Source organism: Lissotriton helveticus, chromosome 3_1 (genome assembly GCF_964261635.1).
Source record: "Lissotriton helveticus chromosome 3_1, aLisHel1.1, whole genome shotgun sequence".
Lineage (NCBI taxonomy): Eukaryota > Metazoa > Chordata > Amphibia > Caudata > Salamandridae > Lissotriton > Lissotriton helveticus.
The window spans coordinates 184,685,167-184,699,542 of record NC_136061.1 but is presented as its reverse complement, the minus strand read 5'-3'; positions in this window follow the sequence as shown (position 1 = coordinate 184,699,542).

The following is a 14,376-nucleotide window of genomic DNA, read 5'->3' as shown; positions in this document are numbered from 1 at the left end:
AAGAGGAGCCATTTGACCTGTTTTTTAAAAGAAGCAGCCGAGGGGTTGGTTCTGATCTCCGTTGGAAGGGCATTCCAGATTCTTGGAGCCAGCCCATAGATGGTGGGGCTGGAAGTTCTTTTTTTGTTAAATTTAGGTTTCAGGAGTGGAGTATTGGAGTAGAGTATTGGAGCCAAAACGTCGAATGTAGGAAAATGATTGTTCACGCACTAGTGACATCGCAATTACACTATGCTAATAGTTTATACTTGGGCTTGCCAGCCTATATGTACAGAAAGCTGCAGACATACAGAATGCAGCCGCAAGGCTTATTAAAAACACTCCTTTAAGACACCACATCTCACCACATTTACGTACCCTCCACTGGCTTCCAGTGAAAAAACGCACAGAATTTAAGGCACTCATTCTCACTTACAGTGCAATAAATGGCAATGGACCGCATTATCTAAGAAAACGCATTCAAAAACTAACACATACAAGAAACCTAAGTTAAAACTACCAAGAACTCCTTGTCATTCCCCGCTTCTCCAAGGCCAGACTAGGCGGACGGTCTTTTTTAGTAAAAGCAGCCTCCCTGTGGAATTCTCTACCTCTATAAACCAAAATGGCCCCATCTGAACTCAGTTTCCGTAAGTTAGTGAAGAGACGTGGCTCTTCAGTCTACCGTAGTTTCTGACAGGTTCCACAGTATTGACCTATAGCTGTGCAATCTACAAGATGCATAATGATAATAATAAAAACCGGAGAGTTCAAGTTTTTTTTGCCAGGTAAATGGGGGTATTGAAGTGTATAGCTTTATGCGTCTGCGTCAGACAAGCTACCATGAAGCGGATCCTTGCTGCAATGGAAAGCCAGTTAAGTTGAATTAAGTCAGGTGTAATATGATCATACTTTCTGGAGCCCGTGATGAGTCTGGCAGAGGCGTTCAGAGTAGCTCTTAGAGGGGCTAACCTAGTTTTAGGAAGCCCAGGTAGGGTCACCAAACCATATTCCAATCGTGAGATAACTAGGGATTGGACTGCTGACTGGATGTCCTCAGGAGGCAGGAAAGGCTTAATTTTCCTAAGAGTGTTGAGCTGATGATTGGCAGTCTGAATGGTGGCACTGATGTGCCCTTGCAGGTTTAGGAATTTGTCCTGGGTGATGCCTAAAGAACAAGCAGAGTCCACCATTGAAGCACCCGTTAAGAGTTAGTCTCTAGTGCCCCTTTTGCCCTTATCATGGGCTTGTATTCACATTCCCAATATAACAACTTTGAAAGCTACCTATTCAGTGGTCTTGGAAGTAATTTTGGATTGCCTGCTCCAGCTTGTCCTTAACCACCCAGTCTTCCAGGAATGCCGGTTGCAGCTTCCATGTAGGTATTGGAGTGGGTACCCTACCCCACTGCATGCCCACCTCCAACCGATTATGGTCAAATAGAATTTTATCTTATTTTTTAGTGCTACAGTGGGTTACACATTCACCTCAATAGTCAGACCATTACATTTTTAGCCATTGCAGTAAAAAGTTCATGCAAAATGTAGGAGCTGTTCATTAAACCCATTAAGATAGGATGTATATGAACATTCATATTTCTCCATTTATTTGTACTTTGAAACTTTAATGAAAGCATAGAGAGTGCTAACCAAAATGAGCACTTCAATTAATTATGTATTAGCACTTTGGCGTATTAATGAAAGAATAGAATTTTGTAACTGAAACAAGCACTTTAATGAATCATGTATTATATTGTAAGTTATTATGTTTACATTTGTATATATAGTATTGCTAACGTTTTAATTAACTTTCCAAGAAAAACCCATTTGACAAATAGAACTTTACTTAAATATGTTGTATGACAGACTTCCTTTTGGAGCACCCCAGAGCAGACCACCCAAACAATTTAATTCAAAAAGGCTTTATTCGATTGATAAATAGCAATCTTAAAAGCACACAATTATAAAATACAAAGACAATTTCATATAATAAAATCTCATAATAAGCGCAATATAAAATCATATTGAATAAACATTATTACATAATTGAGAAGGAAAAAGGCAGTCGTTACTGTGCAAAAACAGGATTTATTAAACATACATTTCCTCCAATAAAGAACTTTTTTCAGGAAGGCTGTAATTCTTAGAACACCATTTTCATTGCCTAGAAGTTGTAATGACAAAAGAGCTGGGAGACATTGACATAATCCCGACTGTTTTAGGATAGGTACCAACAACAGCCGCCTAACAGTAGAATAACATTTACAAAATAAAATAACATGAATCGTAGTTTGGGGGGAAATATTATCACAGGGACAAGGCTGGAGGTCTCGTGACCAATCATTAATACCAGGAAAATTGACTAGTCTATGAAAGATCCCCAGCCTAAACCGAGTTAATAAAAATCTATAGTAAGCACCGGGAACAAAGATTAAGTAGGGCTGAATATTAAAAGTGGTTAAAATAATTTGATTATGCAGGACTGTAGGCTTTACAATCTCAGAGGTCATTCTCAGGGTATCCACCAGTATAAGACCCTCTTTCCTCAGATCCTTTCTAGTCACTGCCATGATGGTAAGAGGATTTAAAAAATACTCTGGTTTTCCAAGGTCCTTAAAAAATTTGTAAACATAGCTCAACCAGGGAATCCTCATTACTCCTTCAAATTTCAGTATATCTAGGAGGATGTCTCTATTCAATTTTGTTTCCTCTTTCGTCCATAGCCTGTGCCACAATAGCACAGGCTAAAGTCTAATTAAATCAGATATAAACAATGTAGCCCTGAGATAGTACTGTACTGTGTACATGATTGCATCACTGTTCGGGTTGAGGGTAATGCTGTCATCATTGGATAATGTGTACATGTCAAAAGTGATGGTGATATTGATGTTTTGAGAATGCCAATACTGTGTTCTTTGAATGTAATTTGTTGAAATGCCAATAAATAAAATAATAATAATAAAAAAAAAGAAATCGGATATAAACGGAAGACCTAATTCTACATGGCAAATACATCCTGAAGTGCCGCTAGGAATGGCTAAGATGTATTTAAAAAAATCATTTTCGACCGTCTGGATAGGGGTAGGGTCAGCAACCCCCCACACCCCACTCCCATAAAGGGCTGCGGAAACACACTTTGCCTTATATATTTTAATTAATTACTCGGGAGGTCTTTTACCCAATTATTTGGCAAAGATAGTGAGGGCAGATGTAGTGCGTAAAAACGCCAGTTTCTTTGCTGCTACAGCTTGTACCCAGGAATCATTCTGTGCATAGAGTATACGCAAGTAGGAGAATTTTTTGGTAGCCTCAAGCTTCTGTCCTGCAATAAAAAGTTCTCTATTTATCTTAAAACCTCTGCCACAGCGCATAATAAAAGTTTTAGAGGAGTTTACCCTCAGTCCAAGATCTTTCATAAAGAGGGTAAGACTGTCCACAACGCGCTGTAGGCCCACCTGAGTGTGTGACATCAGCACGGCATTGTCCGCATACAAGAGAGCTGGGATTGGACGGCCAATCCTATATAACATGGATTTCGTGTGGGACAGAGAAGAAAGAATACTCCTGCAGGTCATTGTTTTTGCTGAACTAGGTGTCTATCAGGTCCCAGTTCACTAACTTTACCCATGCCTTTGAGTTACAGACCGCTGGTGCTCCCAGTAGTGGTAGGTGTGAGGGATCTATGTCCATGTTTAAAGTGCAATTAAATCCACCGCTCATCACCCACTAAATATCGACTCAGGTTCCCAATTTTTGTGTTAACACCTCTAGGAAGAAAGCCTGGCCCACATTAGGGTAGTACACTCTACCAAGTACTATAGGTTTCCCATCAAGTTTCTCTCTCTCTGCATAGCGCCCTTAAGGGTTTAGTCTTGTCTTGTCTCCTACGTTCAGACCACTATACAATGATCCCCGTAACTTCAGAACTCAACTGGGATTCAAATAACATTAAAGTATGCATTCCTCTGTGCTTTGGTAAGGGAGAAGGCATTATAATGTTCATTCAGTGCGGTAGCACTGTGATTCAGCTTTATCCCCGCCTGTCAAGTAGTGTTGGGTCAGAATGTCCCACCTAGGGTACGCCCTTGTATCTGCGCTGGCATATCGGAGCTCTTCAATGGTGCTCTATGTTTCACGGAACCTTAATGTCAAATATCTGTTCAAATCCTTCTAATTACATTTCTATTTCAGTTTTCCTTTTGAATATTGTATACAGTGTTCAGCATCATGCTATACAGTACTAATGCATCACCCAACCGCACCTTCCGTTAGATCAGTGTGTTATCCTACAGGTTTGCAAAGGTCTACTTGTCACCTCTAGGAGCTTCTTAACTTGCAAGCCAACTTATATATCTGTATCACATGTACAATATATCTATGTGAGTTTTAGCTGCAATCCTTCATGTCTGTGTGCTCTAGCAAGTATGTTGGTCAGTTCACAAATATATATATATATATATATATAATCAGTTGCAAAAGTAACTGGAGTGCTCCTATTGGATACACACACTTTTAGTACTAGCAATTTCAAATATTATCATCCGCCGTCTGAGACGTTACTTGCAGAAGGGGGGTCAATCTGAAGCCATGCATCCTCAGTCTCCATGAAGAAGTGTGAGCTTCAATCTGTCATTTTCTTCTTCAGCAGGGCCAGAAGTAATAGGGCGAATTTCAGATTCAGTTCATGCAAGCATTGTTTCACCAACTGAAAGGATGATCAGCGGTGCTGCACATGCACTGTGGTGTTTTCCACTAATCTCCGATCACTACACTTGGCCTTGTGCAGAATACCATCTCTGTCGTGTAGCTCAATACTTTTGCAATGATTAGCAGGGGCAGAGCTCCCAGCAGTGAATTTCTGGCAGGCACTCGGTGTGCTCGCTTTACCGTGAAGCAACCTGATGGTCCCTGGGTGGTGATCTCCTTCATCAGTCATTATTAAATGTATTGCGTGTTGTTAGTGCCTTCTATGTTTTTGGGAAGCCTGTGATATGCAAATTATTCAGCCGTGTGTAGTCCTTTGCATCTTCTATTTGTTCCTCAGTACACATTCGATCTTTAATTCCTGATAGCGGTTCAGTAAAGTCTGTGGCTTGACGGAGCAGCTCTGCCTATGTGGCCTCATTTTGTAAACACGGTTGCCAAGCTTCCGCTGGTCATCTTTGAGAAAATCTAGTTTTCAAGCAACTGCTTCAGTTTTGGCTCTGGGGCCACCCAACTACCTCCAATTTGCTGAACATTTCTCCCCCATTTAACTACTTGGTCAGGGGTGATAAATATCTGGTTTCTTCCTGCGCAGCCAGCTGACCTTCCTAAATAATTTGCCTCGTGCCCCTGCTTTTACCCATGAGTCTGGTTGACACCAGACTCATGAGACCTTGGACGTTATGGGGAATCCCAGCGCTTAATAGCATTGTAATAGAGGAAGAACACACCAGTTCCCTTGAAAGATTTACCCAACCCTGAGGAAGTCCATGTTGGACAAAACGCGTTGGTTGGGCTGATGTACGCAATGTCACTTATGACTACAAATAAAGAGAAATTGGAAAAAGACACTCCAAGAATCACTGTTCAATATTTTTGGATCTTGTAGATTTATGATACTGATTGTATTTTACAAATGAATTGTGTACACTTGTATGCTCCTTTTCATTGTTTGGTTGTGGAAACAAGCATCCTGTAACTTAATACTAATTAGCACACTATTGTAACTTTCAGCAATAACTGGAGATGCCCTTCCAGGGTCACCAATGTCAGTGCTGTCACAGCCTGCCAAACACTCTAGTGGGGAAGGAAACCCTCAGTCACTTTGTGTTGACACGAGCAGCCGAAGGCTAGCCAAAGTTATTTCCTACTTTCCACTCTAATCACAGATGGCAGTCAGTGTAAAGTCTGGAGTGAGTGGGGGAGTGTCGCTCAAACCCCTTTGATCCTTTACTAGAGCGTCACTTCCAACTTGTACTATGTAGCCCTTCGACTAGTCCAACCAGCACTGCCTCTCCTATGCGCAAGCATCCTTTCCAATCCAATGGAGTCATACTTTGGTAAAGGAATTACGCTCCCAGGTGCATGAAGATGGCTTACTTCCTGTCTCTCAAGCCATGCATGAACTCTCTGGCCTGCTCTCCAAAGAGCTTCATTCATTTTCATTAGGCCCAGTTCATGCAATAAGGAATAGATTCTTACCTGTAACCTCAGTTCTCTTGTAGGGGAATTTCCATGATAAGTCATAAGAACTGAATAGTTCCGCCCACGTGCAGGGACCCTGGAGCACTTTACCTAATATATTTCAAGTGTAGATGTTTGCCTTTTTTCGGGAAGGCCTGCAGAGTCACATTAGAAAGAAAATATCATGCAGACTATTGGAGAAGGATACAATGGCAAAATTCTTCTTTTTTTAGATAAAAAAGGTTGCCAGTATAACTGTCCACGAATATAAATCCATAAAGCTCTGTAAAATTATTCAAATGTCTTTCACAAACCCCTTTTTGAAGGAGCGTAGGACAGTGTAGCCCCCATAAGCTGCCATTTTAAGAGCTGAAAATAGACACAGGCCTTTAGGGCCTCAGGGACCTCCAGTATCCCATCATGCTTGGCTAGAGACGGTTTCCTCAGTTCGTTTTGAGGCGATGAATGATCATATTTATAAGACCTCTGTCTACTTCACCAGGGAGGTGGGAGAGTTGCTTATGACTTTTCATGGAAATTCTTCTACGAGAGAACTAAAGTTACAAGTAAGAATTGATTCCTTCTCTTGTAGGGGATTTCCATGTATCGTCATAAGCACTGAATAGAATAGCAAGCCCATCCCTAGTTAAAGTGGTGAAAAAGACAGGGTAAGCCCTAGAAGCCCATTACGCCAATAGATTCTTTAGTGAGGCCTGCCCCACTTGGGCTTCTGCCCTTGCATCAAAATCAAGGCAGTAATGTTTGGTGAATGTGTGAATAAACCTCCATGTAGCTGCCTTGCAAATCTCTGCAGCAGGGATATTCCGCATTAAGGCAGCAGTGGCTGCTTTAACCCTAATGGAATGTGATTTAGGTCTGGCAACAAGTGTCTTATTATTTTTCTGATAACATAACAGGAGGCAAGAAACAATCCATCTTGAAATGAACTCTTTGGAAGTGGCTAGACCAGTGCAGACTGGACCATAATTAACAAATAGTTGTTATGATCTGCGAATGTCTCATGTTTTATCAAAATAACACTTTAAAACCCTCCGTACATCTAGAGAATGAAGTGTTCTCTCGGCTGGTGTAGATGGGTTCTGAAAGAATGTAGGTATGAAATGGTTTGATTAACATGGAAATCCGAAATAACCTTGGGGAGAAATTCCGGGTGATTTCTCATAACCACCTTGGAAGAATGGAAGACTATGTATGGTTTGTGAGAACATAATGCTTGGATTTCTCTAGCCCTGCCTGCTGATGTTACTTCTACAAGGAAAGCTGTTTTCCAAGAAAGGTGTTGGCACGATGCCTTGTATTTGAGCTCGAATGGATACTACATAAGGCATGAAAGGACTACATTCAGCTCCCATGGAGGGGAAGGGCGCCTAATGGGAGCAAACAGCTTTTTCAAACCCTCTAGGAAGTCCTTACTGATGGTGATTTTAAAAAAAAGGGTTTGTGATGGACATTTCCTGTATGCCGTAAGACTTGCCAAGTGAACCTTTATGGAAGAGGCCAGATTTTGCAAGATGTAATAAGTAAAGAGGAATATATACCTACTTCGCAAGTTGTAGGATCCACACTTTTGGAGGAACACCAGATTCAAAATTCTTTCAAATTAAAAGGCATATACTAACCAGGTGGAAGCTCGCTTGTCCTCTTTCAGGATCTCCATGCAGTCGTGTGGCAGGTTTAAATGTCCATACAGACTTTGCTGAGGACATCCGCCTGTGCACTGTGATTCATAGGTTTTGGGCGATCAACCATTTCCATAATGACTGTGCTTATTTATTATTATTTATTTATTTAGTAGTTTGTAGAGCGCGCAGCTACCTCCAACGGAGGTGTCCCGGCGCTGGAGTCCGTGTCCTAGAAGGTTCAAGGGGGTGCTTGTGAGAAAGGGTGGATTAAATTAGGGAAAAGAGCCAGGTCTTGAGTTTTTTCCGAAATAGAGGCTCTGAGGTCAGGAATCTCAATTCCATGGGAAGGTGGTTCCACAGTCTGGAGGTGGCTACTGTGAAGGCCCTTCCTCCCGTTCGTGCAAGGCGAAAACGGGGACAGATCATTAGGCGGAGATGGTTTGATCTGAGGTTTCTTGATGCAAGTGAGAACTTCATTCCTCGTCTCAGGTAAATTGGGCCACGATCATTAAGAGCTCTGAAAGCTAGAATTAAAGACTTAAATTGGATGCGAAGTCTTACTGGGAGCCAATGAAGTTTGATCAAGTGGGGTGAAATGGAGTGACGGTAAGGGATGTTGCAAATCAACCTGGCCGCTGAATTCTGAACTGTTTGTAGTTGATTTACAAGATATGTCGGAGCTCCGACATAAAGACTATTAGCGTAGTCCAAATGAGCAGTGATGAGGGCGTGGACTACTGTCTTGCGTGAGTCTAGTGGAAGAAAAGGGAGAATTTTTTTATCATTCGGAGCTTTGCAAAGCAGGATGTGGTGACTTTATTAATTTGGGTCTTACAGGAGAGAGCAGTATCAAATTGGAAGCTCAGGTTACGAGCAGCTTGGACTGGTACCGGAGGAGGGTTTAGCTCAGTCGGCCACCAAAGTCTGGGAGAAATGGGAGATTTCTGGGAGATTTCTGGTTAAATAAAAAGGACTTCAGTCTTATCTGTGTTAAGTTTTAAATTGTTGGATGACATCCATGCGGCGATATGCACCATACAGTGTCTGAAGTTGTTAAATGACTTTTCGGAGTGGTCTTTAAAGGAGAATACCAACTGAGTGTCGTCAGCGTAAAAGTTTACTCTGACGCCCCAGGATTCTACCACTTTTGCCAGTGGTTTTAGATATACATTGAATAAAAGTGGACTGAGGGCCGATCCTTGTGGAACTCCCCAGATCAATGGTTTCTTGGTGGAAATGTAGGGTCCCAGCATCACCTGTTGAAATCTGTCCGTGAGGAAAGATTTGACCCAAGCGAGGGGAGTTCCGCCGACTCCTACCTCTTGTAAGCGAGTGAGTAGTACGTCGTGGGAAATGGTGTTGAATGCAGCGGATAGGTCGAGGAGAACCAACATGGCCTCCTCTCCCCTATCCGTGCACTCTATGATTGACTCAGATACCTCAAGTAGGGCTGACTCAGTGCTAAAGGTTGGTCTAAATCCTGACTGAGAGTCATGGAGCAGCAAGTTTGACTCAAGGTAGTTGGACAGCTGCTCTTGTACCGCCTTCTCAAGCACTTTGGCTGGCTTGGGTAGAAGTGAGATTGGTCGGTAATTGGTCAGGCATTTTTTTTTTAATGGGAATTAGCATTGCATGTTTCCACGCAGAAGGAACAATATCTAAAGATAAGGAGGAGTTCCAGATTTCAAGTAGGGGATTAATAACTAACGGGGCAATTTCATTCATAACCAGGGCCGGGGCTGGGTCCAGTGGTGAGCTTGATTTACATTTCAAAAATAAGTTCAATGCATACTCCATGGTGAGAGGTTTAAAAATAGTGAATGTAGTCTTGCAGGGGGTGATAGGGACTTCAGTAGTGTCTGTACTGTTTTGAAGAATAGTAGCCGTGATGTTTGCAATTTTGTTTGCAAAGAAATCAGATAGATCTTCGCTAAATGCTAGGGAGGGGGAGACAGATGTGGCTAGAACAGTGGGGTTGGTGAATTCTTTTACAATGTTAAAAAGGGCTTTAGTGGAATTTTTTGCATTGGTAATAGTTTTTGCAAAGTAAGCCATCATAGAGTTGCGTTTGAGTTTGTGAAACTCCTTGAGGGCCTGTCTATATATTAGCTTGGCAGGGGGGTCATAGGTCCGTCGCCAAAGTCGCTCCAACTTTTTGCAACGGCTTCTATGTTCCCTTAGTTCCATGGTAAACCAGGGGGCTGATGGTTTTTGTCTGCGGGAGGTAAGGGTCTGTAACGGGGCAACCTTCTCAATGGCAGTCATGAGATCATTGTTGAATGTGAGGACCGCTACATTGAGATCGTCAGGGGGAGAGTTTAGGCTGTTATTATATGATTGCTCTAGGGCAGTGCGGGAAATTTTGTGCCATTTTCTGCCTTGTGTTCTGATGGCTGATTCTTTTTTGACAATTTGAGTTATAGATACCTCAAATGGGATCAAATAATGATCAGACCATGTCAGGGGTTTAGCAGGGAGAATTTTTTACTTCGGCCAGTTGGAGGAAATAAGGTCAAGGGTGTGACCTGCCACATGAGTAGGACCCCTTACCCATTGAGTCAAATTTATATTTTGCATGGCGTTTAGGAGGGAAGTGGCGCGGTTGCAGCTACTTATATCAACATGGTGGTTGAAGTCTCCCAATACCGTAAAATGAGGATGTTTAAGAGACAGGTCTGCGGTTACTGCCAGTAGTTCAGAGATGGCAGACTGGGGGGTGTTAGGGGGGTTGTAGACCAGGATTCCTGAAAAGATGGCTGTGGTGGAGTCCGAGACTGAAAAATAAAGTGCCTCAATGGGCTTTATGTTGGTAATTTTCCTAGACATGATTGTCAAATGAGTCTTTAATATTATCGCAATTCCTCCACCCGTTTTGGAACCCTCACGGTTTATTCCTGTGAGGTAGTAGTTGGTGGGTAGTGCAAGGGAGATGTCTGGATTGGAGGAGTCTTTGATCCATGTCTCCGTAAGGAACAACAAGTCCCAAGACATGGTAGATAATAGCAGCCAAATGTCACTGGCGTGGCATGGTAGAGATCTGCAATTCAGCAATCCCATTGAGTATGTTTTCAAGGGAGGGGGCAGGCTATTTGTAAAATTATGGGAGCAGTTTGGGTAAGGGGAGAAGGCAAAAGGACAGTTGTGACATTTAAACCTAGAGGGGCTGGACATAGAGAGGTTACATGGTGTAGGGGAAGTGCAAGGTATCTTACCTAGGTCAATTAACTGTGATCTAGTCCAGGACAGTCTGTGAGCGGGATGAGAACTGACAGCATGGCTGGCCCTTGGCCCGGAGCTTGCGCGGACGGGCGCAGACGGGCTTTCCTTAGGTCTGCCTTCGGCGCGCAAACGGCCCGCCCGCTGCGCTCGCCCGCTGCGCGTTCAGAAGAGGCACATATTTTACAGGGGTGGGAGGACAACTAGAGAGGGCGTGGCCTCAGAAAAGGGGCGTGGCCATGGGTCGCGCCGGTAATGGCGGGAATGAGGTTTGTTTTTCGTTCCCGCGGCAGCGCTAAGATCCGCTGCGCGGGCTATGGCAGGAGCGTGAATGTGGGTAAGAGAAAGTTGCATTAAAATATTACACAAATGATAACACTCAAATAGTTAAAATATGCAGCAAACAAGCTCCCGGCTTCCGCCTCAGGAGATACGATATCCTAAATGGCGCTCGAATTCAGCGTCATTAAGTAGTCGATGGTGGTGGGCGTGGCCTCAGAAAAGGGGCGTGGCCATGTGTCGTGCCGGTAATGGCGGGAATGAGGTTTGTTTTTCGTTACAGCGGCAGCGCTAAGATCCGCTGCGCGGGCTATGGCAGGAGCGTGAATGTGGGTAAGAGAAAGTTGTATTAAAATATCACACAAATGATAACACTCAAATAGTTCAAATATGCAGCAAACAAGCTCCCGGCTTCCGCCTCAGGAGATACGATATCCAAAACTTGCTTCCAGTGACAATGATCTGGACCTCGTCCCCGCCTCCTCCCCCTGCTTGTTGAGGTAGTACATTGTGGAGGGTTTATCTGTTTGAACAAGCAGGGTCTGTGGCTTGAATGATAGGTGATAGGCCTTGAGAGCTAGATGGACCACTCACAGTTCGAGAAGATTGATGTGATACAACATATCTTTTGGTGACCACATGCCTTGGATTTATAGATGACCCATGTGGGCTCCCCAGCCTTGAAGTTATGCACCCGTCACTATGGTCTGAGAAGGAACCTGTTGATGAAAATACATTCCTTGAAGCAGATTCACAGGGGTACACCACTATTTGAGGGGATGTGTCGCATAGTGGGACAGTTGGATCCTGACATCCTAATTGCCATTTGCTGGTCCCACTGGTCCTCTAAGCAATCATGGAGAGGTTGCATGTGGAGATGGGCATTCAGAGTGAGAAAGATGCAAGGGCCCATCAAACCGAGGAGAGATTAGACCATCCTCACCTAGGGATAAGCTGCTGTCTTAAGAAAAACACATTTTTCGAAGGATCAATAAGCATCTTTCCTCTGAAGGACACACTTTTGCTTGGACGGTGTTGATCGACTCTCCCAGGTAATGCATGGTGTGAACATGGATTGGCTGTGATTGACATGAAGCCCCAAGTGTAGAAGGAGTTTGCATGCCCAGTTGAAATGAAGATGTGCTTCCTGAAAAGTTGATGCCTTTATGAGCCAATCGTCTAAATATGGATAGACGAAGACCTAGTGTATTCTGAGGTGGACAGCTACCATTGCCATGCATTTCGAGAATGTTCTGGATGCTGACTTTAGGCCAAACGGTAGTACATGGTATTGGTAGTGGTCCTGCCCCACCACAACCCTCAAGAATTATCAATGTTTCTGTGCAATTGGGATGTGAAAATAAGTAAATAAAGTTATACTGTCAGCAGCGTAGGCCAATGGTGGCTGCACAGGTATAGTAATTGTCAAGTTATATCTTACTCTATTATGCTCAGACTTTTCGTGACCCCACTGCTTAGAAGTCACAATAATACTAAGAATTTTCAAAACCAAACAATTAAAAGGAGCATACAATTGTACAAAATTCATTTGTAAAATACAATCAGTATCACAAATCCATAAGATCCAAAAATATTGAACACGGAGTCTTGGAGTGTCTTTTCCCAATTTCTCTTTATTTGTAGTCATAAATGACAAGCGTACATCAGCCCAGCGAACGCGTTTCGTCCAATTTTGGACTTTTTCATGAGGTAAAATTGCTTCCTTTTCTGATCTGCAGTGTTCAAAGTTCAAATACGAATGCCGTTCACGGATAGACAGAACGGCATTTGGATTTGAACGTAGAACTCAGCAGATTTAATAAGAAGGCAATTATCCTTTTATCACATGAGAACTTGGTCGCTATGGGGAATCCCAGCACTTAAAAGCATTGGAATAGAGGAAGAACACACCAGTTCCCTTGAAAGATTTACCCAACCCTGAGGAAGTCCATGTTGGACAAAACGCATTGGTTGGGCTGATGTACTCATGTCACTTATGACTACAAATAAAGAGAAATTGGGAAAAGACACTCCAAGACTCACTGTTCAATATTTTTGGATCTTATGGATTTGTTATACTGAATGTATGTTACAAATGAATTTAGGAGTATGTGCTTTGATATGAATACTGGGCAGCTTTGGATCACGTTTCTTGCACAGAATATGAAGCGAGATTATTATTATTATTATTATTATTAATTTATTTATAATGTGCGCATCTACCCTTGACAGGGTTTCCCGGCGCAGATTAAGTGTCTGTTCTCGCCTATTCCATAACGTATCCAGAACTCTGACAATCTTTGACTCACGAACTTTGCAAAAAAAAATCTAAGTATCTCAATATTACCATCTGTGTCATTTGACAGCACACTGACTCGATTGGAACCATTTTGAACAGCCCACTCAACATGTGGCACAACATGAAAGTTAGCTTACTCCAATTTTCTGTTAAGTTCTTGAAGAATATGGCCCCTATCTTTTGAATATATATCTGCAGGCACCAACTCCTCATTGATAATCATTCAACTTGTAATAATTGGAAATTCAGTGTTCACTGAAGCATCAGCAATGTATTGTCAAGTTAACATCTCCAAGTTCATCTTGTTCGAAGTTGATGACCAGAATTTATCAAGTTGCACAGGTATAGGAGTCAATCGTTGATGCAGGCAAAGTCAATTGTTCCACTTGTAGATATTCGTTTGATTCTCATATTCATTGATATATAGTAAAAGATAACTGTCTCTAGAACAGTCTAAACAAACTCTCCAAAGTTCGGCATGGATGACATCTTGACCATTCGCAATTTAACACAGTCCACGACAACATCAGTTTCCAATGAGGACAATTTTTCGAATGGAAAAGGTTCAGATAAATTGTATGAGTTTGTGCTTAAACTGGTTTGGTTGCAGCATCTCCATCAAATAATGTGTTTGTTGGAAGAAGAACATTCGAAAGAATGTCATTGATAAATCCCCCCTTTATTGCTACATCCATCTTTCTATGTGCTTGTGAAAGTTGACTTTTTGTAACCTGATTTGCAGTGGCTAGTTGGCGAAACTCTTACAATGCCAATTAAAGCAAGTAAGTTTAGC